Here is a 12,974-nt window from a genome sequence, read left to right on the forward strand (position 1 = left end):
ATGATTGGATCCTCAGTAACATTACCTACTCTATTATCTGTACTGTTTAATGGTGGATCTGGAATTGTCGCGCTTTGTGTGACCATTTGGCCATTCTGCAATTTACAAAAAGAATTATCAGTCGGACGTACACTGTCACTCACTATTTCGGAATTAAATAAATCCGTCGTACTTTGTGTATCCTGCTCATTCTCATTAGAGAAACTTGTTTGTACGTTATTTGAATTTTCCAAACCGGGTGTGTTAAGCTGGGCAGCGCTCATTCCAACAGAACGCCCCGCGTCATCAATTGTCGTCAAATTAACAGAGGAGACAATTGAGTTCTCTTGTTCATCATTAAGGTAAAAGTCGTCATTCGCGATTGGAACGCACTGACTGTTAGTGAACGCAGGATTGTCATCATTGCACTGCGTGTCACTAGTACTATTGGTGAAGTTATTTAATTCGGTCATGTCGTTCATGATACCTCGCGATACACTATTCACAGTCTTTCGCGGCATTTTCACAATAGTCACAATTAATCACAAAACAAATAAGCACAATGCAAAATCAACACACAAATACAACAGAGCAACGAATTGCCGTTGACCTGTAGAAAGAAGGTCACAAGATTAGTAAAAGCGTTGCGCCAAATCCTAATTATATCTAAGAAATAAGAGCAGATATCTGACTGTTTTTCAAAAGACTCTCAACGAAATACGATCCTGGACTGGGTGTCGCCAAGTGTAACCTCCCCACAACAAATTTAAAAAAGACTATATTTGTTAGTAATGGAGCCACAGCTAAGTGTGACCTTCCCACAGAAATTTTAAAAACAATATTTATTAGAAATGGTGCCACAGCTAAGTATAAACTCCCCACAAGAATATTAATGGCAAAGACAATTAAATGAAAGCTCGCTATCTGACTCAAGTACAAGTTCCCATTAAATAATGAAAGATAATCTCATGACAATGAAACTACAGTGATAACCAAAACTCAATTAAACCGAAATGTCGGTGTTTGCCCTGTGCGAATTCAGAATAAATTTCTTACCTTATTAAAACTGCATGTCAAAATTCTGCTCTTATTCTGCGGCACAGCTTGCAATAGATGTATCGCCATAACTAAATTTTTTGAAGTTAACTGAAATTTTTTGTTTAAGGAAATGCAAGGGAATCAAATGATACTTTTGTTAAAAAATTGGTTTCAAAAAATCAAAATTATTATTGGGGGCGATTTTTACAGAAAATTACACTTAATTAACATTGCTAGTTGAGCGCGAGGCTGATTAACAATATACCTTATCCTGTATCTCGACCATTGCGGTGCCGACGCCCGCCGACTGCTCTCCGCTACTGCTACTCACAGACCACTATTCGCAACTGCTCGCGACAGACAACTGAACTGCACTGCGCTTTGAGCGCAACTGCTCTGGTCAGAGATTCTACAATGTCTCAGCATCGCTGCCGCACAACATACGTGTTTCACCATGTACGTGTTCAGCTGAACATTCGCGATGGAAGAATACTGCTGATGCAACGATTTATGCGCTTCTGACAAATAGCCGTTATCGTTATCTAAACTTGGCTAATTATGCCACCTCAGCGGCTTTCTTTCTTGAACTGTTTTAGCCTCTAAAGTGTGTTGTCACTCGTTATAGATATCTCCCAACCGGTAAGAACTGGTTCCGTTTGGTAGCGTTAATGTTTACTGTCACGCTCTCTCTGCTACTTAATACGCAATCGCTTTTCTTCTATTGTATTTTTCGAGAGGAAATAAATAACAAGTTGTAGTTAACGTAGCAGGGTAATGGTTCAACGCAAATGAGAATAAACAACTGTCAAACTGCCGAACGAACAAAACGTCATTTGGCATTGTTGACTCGGAGAGCCTTAGTGGTAGTTCAACCACATCACTGGAAAGGTTTTCCTTCGCGCCGGATTGTATTTATAGAGTACCCCATCCTCTGAACATTAGACGAACATTCTTATGTAACGCGGAATCGACCACTAGTTGTCACGAGAGGCGCTCCTGTCAGTGTAAAACAAAGCGAATGAAAGTAGAAAAAAGTGCATCATCTGAACGTTTTCAATTTCCAAAGTCAGCTACCATCCGCAACGGAAAAATTGTAGAGCTTCAACGTTTAAGATTATAGCACCGGAATTCCAATTCAGGTTCCTATCAATAGGGGATTGTATAGCACATTTTTACTTATAGTACAGTCCAAACTGCAGTAAAATAATAAATACTGAGACTTGTTTTGATCAGTCTTTTAGAGAAAAGTTACACGTGACGTCACAAAACTGCGTCAGCTGTTCTCGCCTTCCCGCGTGAACTCTAGCTGTGGGCAGCTGACGTAGCGACGTCAAGACGTGAATGAAGTAAGGAGACTTCTCTCATGTAGGCGATTAATCGAAATCGTTTACGGCATTTGTTATCGTCCTCACAGAACTGAATGTACGAGGGTAATCCCAAAAGTAGGGTCTCCTATTTTTTTATAAGTACAGAACTTTGTTTGTGTGGCAGTTGGTGACGCTGTTATGAAGAGCGCTTCACGCGCTGTGTGTAAACACGCGCACGCCGCGCTGAGGCGCTCAGTCGGCTTGGCAGTCGCTGAAAATGGAGCTCCAGTTGGATGTTACCGCCAAGTGAGAATTGTACGCAGTTATTCGGTTTTTGAACGCAAAGGGCACTGCGCCGATTGAAATCCATTGCCAATTGACGGAAGTGTATGGTGAGTCGTGCATGGATGTCAAAAATGGTCGTAAGTGGTGTAGAGAGTTTGCAGCTGCTCGGACCGAAATTCACGACGAACAAAGGAGCGGGAGACCGTCAGTTTCTGAGGAGACAGTGTTGAAGGTTGAGCAAAGCATGCGTGAAGATCGGCGGATCACCTCGGATGATCTCTGCACATTGGTTCCTGAGGTTTCCCGAAACACCGCTCACAGAATTTTAACGGAAACACTGAACTACCGGAAGGTGTGCACAAGATGGCGGCCACGCATGCTGACTGAGGACCACATGCGGCAAGGAGTTGATGCTCCCCGCGCATTTCTTTACCGCCTTGCAGCCGTACAGGACAACTTTTTGGACTCAATCGTTACGGGTGACGAAGCCTGGGCATACTACTTTACACCTGAGAAGAGGTTCATAAATTTCTGAACAGTATGGCGGCGAGCTGCTATGACATGGGCATACAAAAACTGCCACAGCATCTACAAAAATTCATCGACAGAAATGGTGATTATGTCGAAAAATAGCTAAATGTTCAAGCTGTAAACTGATGTAAACCATTGTAGAAATAAACAGGTCTATGTGCTTATAAAAAAAATAGGAGACCTTACTTTTGGGATTACCCTCGTATTGTACAATGTACTCTAGGCAAGGGAACTGCCCTGTCACATTAATCCGGCCACGTGTCAAAAGCCTGAATAGCCACCTTTTTCAGCGCAATCGTGCAGGAAGAGTGTCAATCAATGAGGTTCTGGAAGCTACCGACAGGTATGTGGAGCCTTGCCGACTCCAGTGTCTCTTGGATGAGCATCCATGGCCCGAACAGCCTGATCAAGGTGGCCCCACAGATTCTCGATTGGCTTTAAATCCGGGAGTATGGAGGCCACGGGAGTACGGTAAACTCGTCCTGGTGCTCTCCGAACCACGCACGTTACACTGCGAGCTGTGTGACACTGTGCATTGTCCTGCTGGTAGATGCCATCATGCCAAGGAAGAACGAACTGCCTGTGGACATGGTCCCCAAGGATAGATGCCAAGGAAGAACGAACTGCCTGTGGACATGGTCCCCAAGGATAGATGCATAATTGTATTGATCCACTGTGCCCTCCAGAATGACGAGATTGGCCAGGGAGTGCCACAAAACATTCTCCACACCATATGCTCCCTCCTGCGACCTCGATCCTTCCAACGATTGTTGCAGGGTGTTCGTTTTCAGACGTTTCACGCCATCTGTCCGGATGGCGCACGAAACGTGATTCATCTGAGAAGATCACCTGTCGCCACTAAGTGGATTGACATCCAGTTGCGGTACTGGCGGGTAAATTCCGGCCTTTGTCGCCGACAAACGGCAATCAGCACGAGTGCATGAACCAGGCGCCTATTGCGGAGTAGCAACGTTCGCTTAAGGCGTGTCCTACGTGAGCGACAGAAGCGAGCGACAGCGCGCGACAGCTTCAGGCGAAAAAACACAACCGCAGGTTTAGTTACGGAGGTGTTCTACATAGAGTAAATATCTCTGGAGTGAGCATTGCGTTCTGCGCATGTTGTCAACATTAAACCAAGATTGTCACGTGACTTCGAGACTTTGCTGTGCATGTGTGCTTTCTGCAGCGTTTGAAGTTTATAATACCAAGAGTTTTTGTTGTGTTTCACCGTTTGTTGATAGTGTAATACCGATGGTGAATTACTGTTGTTGCTACGGATGCAAAGAAAAATATGTGAAAGGAGGGATAGTAACTTTACATGGGTACATTCCATGGCTCGTAAAAAAGCTTACAAACAATCGCTTCCTCTCGTAAATTTGCTAGTGGAACAGGAAAGGGAATGGTTAGTTGTTTCAGCAAATACTATCCTCCATGCATTTATCAGAGTCTTGTCGATTATGTATATAGATTACTCAGTCTACTATTTATTTAATAAACTCGGAGCAAGTACGTAAAATGCGTTAAATAAATACTTCAAAGTGTCACCAGTAAGAAAAATTATGCTTTAGGTCGCAAAAACGAGAAAATAAATATGCAGAAATAGCAGAAAAAAGGGCGAATTAGCAGGCATATAATCGCTAATGTGTGGCAAATTCGGTGTTTTTCGGATACTTGCAAAAGTACAAGCGTACTGTCAAATCGTTTTGCAAGACTATCAGTGTAAAAATGTACGTCAGGCTCTGTGCCGTATCATACCGAAAACTACAAAAAATCGAGTGCATCTGACTGTGACACCTATCGCAAAGAAGCAGGATGTAATATCATTTGCCCTTAAAAGTTACGTAGCTGGTTTATTCCCGGTATCAAATGGATACTGTTAAAATGTCTGCGCAACATATATAAATAATCCACGACACGTACGAAAAGCATCCGTCTGTAATAGGGATGTAGTGACATTCTAAATATACTGGGCGTTATACGGACAAACACACGACGTCCCGAGATCACGAGATCAGGCCGGCAATGTATGTTGACAACACAAAATCTGTTCTGCGCATGTGAATGCTCACTCCAGAGATATTTACTCTATGGTGTCCTACGCGAGCGACATCTGTGTCGCTGCCTGCCACCCGCTGCAACTGGCGACGTTTGAATTCGAACGTGTTTGAATCCTGTCGCTGCAGCATGCGCGTCACAGAGCGACAGTCATGTGTCTTCTTGGAAAAACAGTGGAGCAGACGCGACAGCGGTTATAAATTACTTAGCATCCGATTTTAAGAAAACTATTCAGTGAAAAAATTTGGTTCTTCCGCAACCTATAGCTTGATATCCTTAAATGATAAAGGTCAGAATTTATTTTTGTTATTCGTCATAGTTACTGTGCTGCTCGAAATTGAGTACATAGCTGCACGAAACGTTTAAGAATTTGCAGAGTAAAAATCACATTGTGTAGACTTTCCATATAGTTCATTTAAGGCCGTACATTATTGCATATGAAATGTAACCAATGTATCTAAATTGTATTTAAAGTTCAGACCGTAGTCATATCTCTTTTCGTTCTTGAGATATTGGTTGTTATATCCGCGGACGGGCCGCTCGCGGCACGTCCGAACCGTTCCTGCGCTTCGGGAGTTAAGTGGTCGTAAAAATCGTCGTATCTCATAAAAGATTCAAGATATCGAAACGACGAATTTTGGAAATGACAGCACGCAGAAAGGACTATTTTATCATATTGTTAACAGTCGATACGTTTTTGTAAACGCGTGAGAAAAGCGAAAACAAGACTCCCTATAACTTACACCATGAGGTTTTGTCCAAATTTTCATAGCCAAATAAAGGGAGAGAACCAGGTAAACGGGGTATCAAAGTGACCAGCATGAGGTCTAGTTTGGCATGAAAATATTTAACTGCTTGAAAGTAAGCAGAATAATGAACGAATACTTAATTAATAAGCTAACGAAAAACTGAAATATTTCACGAAAAGCTGCTATAAATGAAGTGTGAAAAATGTCATATGTGCAAGGCCTATCTATTCTGCACATAAAAAGATACATTGGTGCAGTATTTAAATGTCAAAAAGGCTTCCTTCGAATCAAGCACGTTAGGAAGGCAAACGAAGAGTCAGTAAGATCATGCTTCCTGAATAAAACTTGAAATTCAAAAATGGAAGAAATCAGTCAAATACTTTATGAAATGATTTGTGTAAAAGAAATAAGTAGATCAGAGAAACGTTCTACGTGCCTTGAATGATGCTCGAAATCATGACCAGAAAATGTGGTGCACCAAACATTTCCCTAATATTTTTTATTTCATACTTTTACATAAATAATTACACAAAACGTTTGACTTTCTTTTCAAAATTTTGTAAGCTTTACTTTTATAGACTATTTAGAGTAATTGAAACGCTTGGCCTTAACACTGACTGCTGATGAATTACGTTCACAACATCCAATTTATGTAAAATTTCATGGTTCATTGTAATTTATTAGGAATTTAAAGTGTGTGATATACTGGGATAGGTGTGAAGATCACGTTCTTTGGCAAGACCTTAAAAATATACTTAGCGATGCAGTGTAAACAGAATACATAAAATTTAGTATACAGAATCATAACTGAGCCAGTACGAATACATGAAGGGCCGGGAATCGAACCCAGATTATAATCCGAATACGCTACCCCTACACCACAGCTAGCTATCATTCGATGTTATCAATCTGTATACTTGTGTTTGTATTTAGCATAGTTAGTCATGTAATAGTCATTCCTCTGCATTTATTGGCTGTTAAAAGTTCTTGATCATGTAAAAAAAAAAACATTCGTATTTAATTTATTCATGAGACAGTCGAATGCTCCTCTGCTAATTCACGTGTATTCGAAGAACTTACCTGGTGATCTTCGTATTTGCCGATACTTACGAAATTCTCCATGGAAATTCCTCCCTTTGTAAATTTAATACACAGCATTCCTTTTCGCTTTATTTTCTTAAGTAAACCTAATTCTGTAGCCTTACTCTCCAGCTACAGTATTCTATAGGTTAGGGGCGCCGTTTTATAGAAACAGCTGGTTGGCTCTAAGCAGCCATCTTGTAGCGCGACATGGTTGCTCGCACGCAGGACACCCAAGGTTTCCGCCCAATGTTGCTGCTTGTCGCTGGAGTGTCGCTTATCCAGGAGCCGCTCGCTTCTGTCGCTCACGTAGGGCACGGCCTAACGGTCGCTGACGAGATACTGCCCCTTGGCTCAGCTGCTCAATAGCTGCATGTCTATTCGTCCCTACACATCTCTGTACCTGTCGTTCCGCTCTGTCATCCACGGCCCTTAGTGGACCACACTTTTTCTCTTGTAGCGCAAATGTTTATGCGTAATGTGACTTACACGAATCAATGACTCATTATGACTGCGATAGAGAAAAAAGATTATTTCTGACTCGTGATAAAAAAAACTCTGTGGATAGAATGTGGAACTTTATGTGCACAATGAACTTATTTCTGATTTAGGATCATAGCGGAACTGTAATTAGCGGCATTGTTGTAAGCTGCCATTTTGAATACGGAATGTAATTTGATTAATTACGAAAACATTTCATTTCATACAAGAGGATGGCGTAACCTAAAATGTAGCTATGAAGATCATTTATGGAAAAATATGATTTCATGAATGGAAAAGGTACGTTTAATTGTTTGGATATTTTAACTTCTCCCTTATTTGTTGCTTGGAACATTATGTGGTGTGTCCTAACTCTTAGGGGACTTTGTATCCTGGGAAGTCAGCAAAGCCAGCAACACGGTCCGTTTTTTGCTCCATTTTTGGGGGATTAATTTCTGCACTGTAATTGAAATTAATACACAACTTGGACACTGATTCCCGTGCTGCAGAGTGAGTACGTCACAGCACCCTAGGTGGCTTCCCAACGGCGTACGACTGTGCCTCTGCCTGCTTCCAGAGTCGACAATCGCTGGAATTCCGCAGAGCAGAGCCACAGGTAGGGTAGGGTTGCCATAATCTCGGAATCCAAAACCAGGACAAAACTTACGGTCACCGTAGCCGATCGAAGGAAATAAGAGAAATAAGGAGTCCTCATGCCCATAAGCTAAGGGAAATGTGCATTTAATTAATGAACCAGAGTTTAGGAAGGACTGCTTCATTAAGAAAGCATTTATTACAAATAATAAGCATATGCATTACATTATTCAGTACACGAAGTTCTACTGTCATCATTTGAGCTTTTCTTATACCAATCGTATTTCTCAGAACCTTGAATAGATGAAAGGAACTTAATCTGGTTCTCAATCAGTTTATGAAATTCACTGCAACTTACATTTTTCATATTGTACTGTATTTGCATCATTGCATTAACCGATTTTACTGTTAACCTATTCCTTTCTTCTGTCCACTAAGCATTCATGAGGGAAAAGACTCTCTCTACATTGGCGCGACTGGGAATGGATAAATAAAATTCCACAATTTTCAGCAACTCTGAATACTGCTCACTAGAAATACAATTATGAATGAAGAACACCCATTTCTTATGTGACATGATATTCTCAAAACTTTCATCTTTGACCTCCCCCAAAACACACTTTAATTTCAGTACTTGGTGAAAGAGAAGGGACTCATTCAATTTACAGCTTGTGTTTTCATGCATCCACTTGAATGTCTTTTCAACATTTTCCCATGTTGGTACAGTCTTTAGCAAAATCCAGTCAAAATCTTTAATATCAGACAAGGGCTTACTCCATTTTATCAAGTAATCAATAACAGTTTGATAGAAAAGAGAGACTTCCCCTAGAAATGTAGACTGCTGATATTGTGTGAGGTCAGACATTAATTCTTTAACTTTAGACGTAACGAAAACACACTGTTTTCTCTCTCCTAAAATTTGCAGTATATTTTCTAGCACCAGTATTACCTCATTCACTGATATGTCTTCCCTCTCAATGCTGCTAACTGCCCTCTGGAAAGGATTCATTTGTGCATGCAAGAAGAGCAGATCATTTCACCAACAGAATCAGAAAAGAATTTCTTGAGAAGGGAAGGACATGTATCAAGTGAAAGAAAGTAAGACTTAAGCGCCTTAAACATGTGGATGAACCTCTCTATAGAAGGAAACATGGTGAGCCACCTGGTTGTTACATGTCTAAGTAGGTCCTTATGTGTTACATCAACATATTCTGAAAATTCTTTTAGTGATGCTACACGAACAGTAAATATGGAGAAATAATTAAAAAGTTTTATGATAATGCTCTCAATATCATACGAGAGGACATCTGCACCAGTATGAATTGCATTATGCAAAATATGAGCTGGACAACCTACTCCTAAAATTTCCCTATTCAATTTCTTCTGAAGTTTCTTGTACACATTGTTTTCTCCTTTTCTCGCAACACCCCCAAAGTTAGTATTGGTGTTATCTCCACCAAAAGAGGATGTTGTTGTTGTTGTGGTCTTCAGTCCTGAGACTGGTTTGATGCAGCTCTCCATGCTACTCTATCCTGTGCATGCTTTTTCATCTCCCAGTACCTACTGCAACCTACATCCTTCTGAATCTGCTTAGTGTATTCATCTCTTGGTCTCCCTCTACGATTTTTACCCTCCACGCTGCCCTCCAATGCTAAATTGGTGATCCCTTGATGCCTCAGAACATGTCCTACCAACCGATCCCTTCTTCTGGTCAAGTTGTGCCACAAACGTCTCTTCTCCCCAATCCTATTCAATACTTCCTCATTAGTTATGTGATCTACCCATCTAATCTTCAGCATTCTTCTGTAGCACCACATTTCGAAAGCTTCTATTCTCTTCTTGTCCAAACTATTTATCGTCCATGTTTCACTTCCATACATGGCTACACTCCATACAAATACTTTCAGAAATGACTTCCTGACACTTAAATCTATACTCGATGTTAACAAATTTCTCTTCTTCAGAAACGCTTTCCTTGCCATTGCCAGTCTACATTTTATATCCTCTCTACTTCGACCATCATCAGTTATTTTGCTCCCCAAATGGCAAAACTCCTTTACTACTTTAAGTGTCTCATTTCCTAATCTAATTCCCTCAGCATCACCTGACTTCATTAGACTACATTCCATTATCCTTGTTTTGCTTTTGTTGATGTTCATCTTATATCCTCCTTTCAAGACACTGTCCATTCCATTCAACTGCTCTTCCAAGTCCTTTGCTGTCTCTGACAGACTTACAATGTCATCGGCGAACCTCAAAGTTTTATTTCTTCTCCATGGATTTTAATACCTACTCCGAATTTTTCTTTTGTTTCCTTTACTGCTTGCTCAATATACAGATTGAACAACATCGGGGAGAGGCTACAACCCTGTCTTACTCCCTTCCCAACCACTGCTTCCCTTTCATGTCCCTCGACTCTTATAACTGCCATCTGGTTTCTGTACAAATTGTAAATAGCCTTTCATTCCCTGGATTTTACCCCTGCCACCTTTAGAATTTGAAAGAGAGTATTCCAGTCAACATTGTCAAAAGCTTTCTCTAAGTCTACAAATGCTAGAAACGTAGGTTTGCCTTTCCTTATTCTTTCTTTTAAGATAAGTCGTAAGGTCAGTATTGCCTCACGTGTTCCAATATTTCTACGGAATCCAAACTGATCTTCCCCGAGGTTGGCTTCTACTAGTTTTTCCATTCGTCTGTAAAGAATTCGCGTTAGTATTTTGCAGCTGTGACTTATTAAACTGATAGTTCGGTAATTTTCACATCTGTCAACACCTGCTTTCTTTGGGATTGGAATTATTATATTCTTCTTGAAGTCTGAGGGTATTTCGCCTGTTTCATACATCTTGCTCCCAGGTGGTAGAGTTTAGTCAGGACTGGCTCTCCCAAGGCCGTCAGTAGTTCCAATGGAATGTTGTCTACTCCGGGGGCCTTGTTTCGACTCAGGTCTTTCAGTGCTCTGTCAAACTCTTCACGCAGTATCATATCTCCCATTTAATCTTCATCTACATCCTCTTCCATTTCCACAATATTGTCCACAAGTACATCGCCCTTGTATAGACCCTCTATATACTCCTTCCACCTTCCTGCTTTCCCTTCTTTGCTTAGAACTGGGTTTCCATCTGAGCTCTTGTTATTCATACAAGTCATTCTCTTATCTCCAAAGGTCTCTTTAATTTTCCTGTAGGCAGTATCTATCTTACCCCTACTGAGATAGGCCTCTACATCCTTACATTTGTCCTCTAGCCATCCCTGCTTAGCCATTTTGCACTTCCTGTCGATCTCATTGTTGAGACGTTTGTATTCCTTTTTGTCTGCTTCATTTACTGCATTTTTATATTTTCTCCTTTCATCAATTAAATTCAATATTTCTTCTGTTACCCAAGGATTTCTACTAGCCCTCTTCTTTTTACCTACTTGATCCTCTGCTGCCTTCGCTACTTCATCCCTCAAAGCTACCCTTTCTTCTTCTACTGTAGTTCTTTCCCCCATTCCTGTCAATTGTTCCCTTATGCTCTCCCTGAAACTCTGTACAACCACTGGTTCTTTCAGTTTATCCAGGTCCCATTTCCTTAAATCCCCACCTTTTTGCAGTTTCTTTAGTTTTAATCTACAGGTCATAACCAATAGATTGTGGTCAGGGTCCACATCTGCCCCTGGAAATGTCCTACAATTTAAAACCTGGTTCCTAAATATCTGTCTTACCATTATATAATCTATCTCATACCTTTTAGTATCTCCAGGGTTCTTCCAAGTATACAACCTTCTTTCATGATTCTTAAACCAAGTGTTAGCTATGATTATGTTGTGCTCTGTGCAAAATTCTACCAGGTTGCTTCCTCTTTCATTTCTTAGCCCCAATCCATATTCACCTACTATGTTTCCTTCTCTCCCTTTTCCTACTCTCGAATTCCAGTCACCCATGACTTAAATTTTCGTCTCCCTTCACAATCTGAATAATTTCTTTTATTTCATCATACATTTCATCAATTTCTTCGTCATCTGCAGAGCTAGTTGGCATATAAATTTGTAATACTGTAGTAGGTGTGGGCTTCGTATCTATCTTGGCCACAATAATGCGTTCACTATGCTGTTTGTAGTAGCTTACCCGCATTCCTATTTTCCTATTCATTATTAAACCTACTCCTGCGTTACCCCTATTTGATTTTGTGTTTATAACCCTGTAGTCACCTGACCACAAGTCTTGTTCCTCCTGCCACCGAACTTCACTAATTCCCACTATATCTAACTTCAACCTATCCATTTCCCTTTTTAAATTTTCTAACCTACCTGCCCGATTAAGGGATCTGATATTCCACGCTCCGATCCGTAGAACGCCAGTTTTCTTTCTCCTGATAACGACATCCTCTTGAGTAGTCCCCGCCCGGAGATCCGAATGGGGGACTATTTTACCTCCGGAATATTTTACCCAAGAGGACGCCATCATCATTTAATCATACAGTAAAGCTGCATGCCCTCGGGAAAAATTACGGCCGTAGTTTCCCCTTGCTTTCAGCCGTTCGCAGTACCAGCACAGCAAGGCCGTTTTGGTTATTGTTACAAGGCCAGATCAGTCAATCATCCAGACTGTTGCCCTTGCAACTACTGAAAAGGCTGCTGCCCCTCTTCAGGAACCATACGTTTGTCTGGCCTCTCAAAAGATACCCCTCTGTTGTGGTTGCACCTACGGTATGGCTATCTGTATCGCCGAGGCACGTAAGCCTCCCCACCAATGGCAAGGTCCATGGTTCATGGGGCTGCAAAAGCAGATACCTTATCCTTAAGCCCATGTTGTAAAATGGCACTGTATACACACTCAGTTATTGTACTAGAATCCTCACTGTCACATTCATTTAAATTTAACAATCTACTTTGAACA

The sequence above is a fragment of the Schistocerca nitens genome, chromosome 1 (assembly GCF_023898315.1).
Source record: "Schistocerca nitens isolate TAMUIC-IGC-003100 chromosome 1, iqSchNite1.1, whole genome shotgun sequence".
Taxonomy (NCBI): Eukaryota; Metazoa; Arthropoda; class Insecta; order Orthoptera; family Acrididae; genus Schistocerca; species Schistocerca nitens.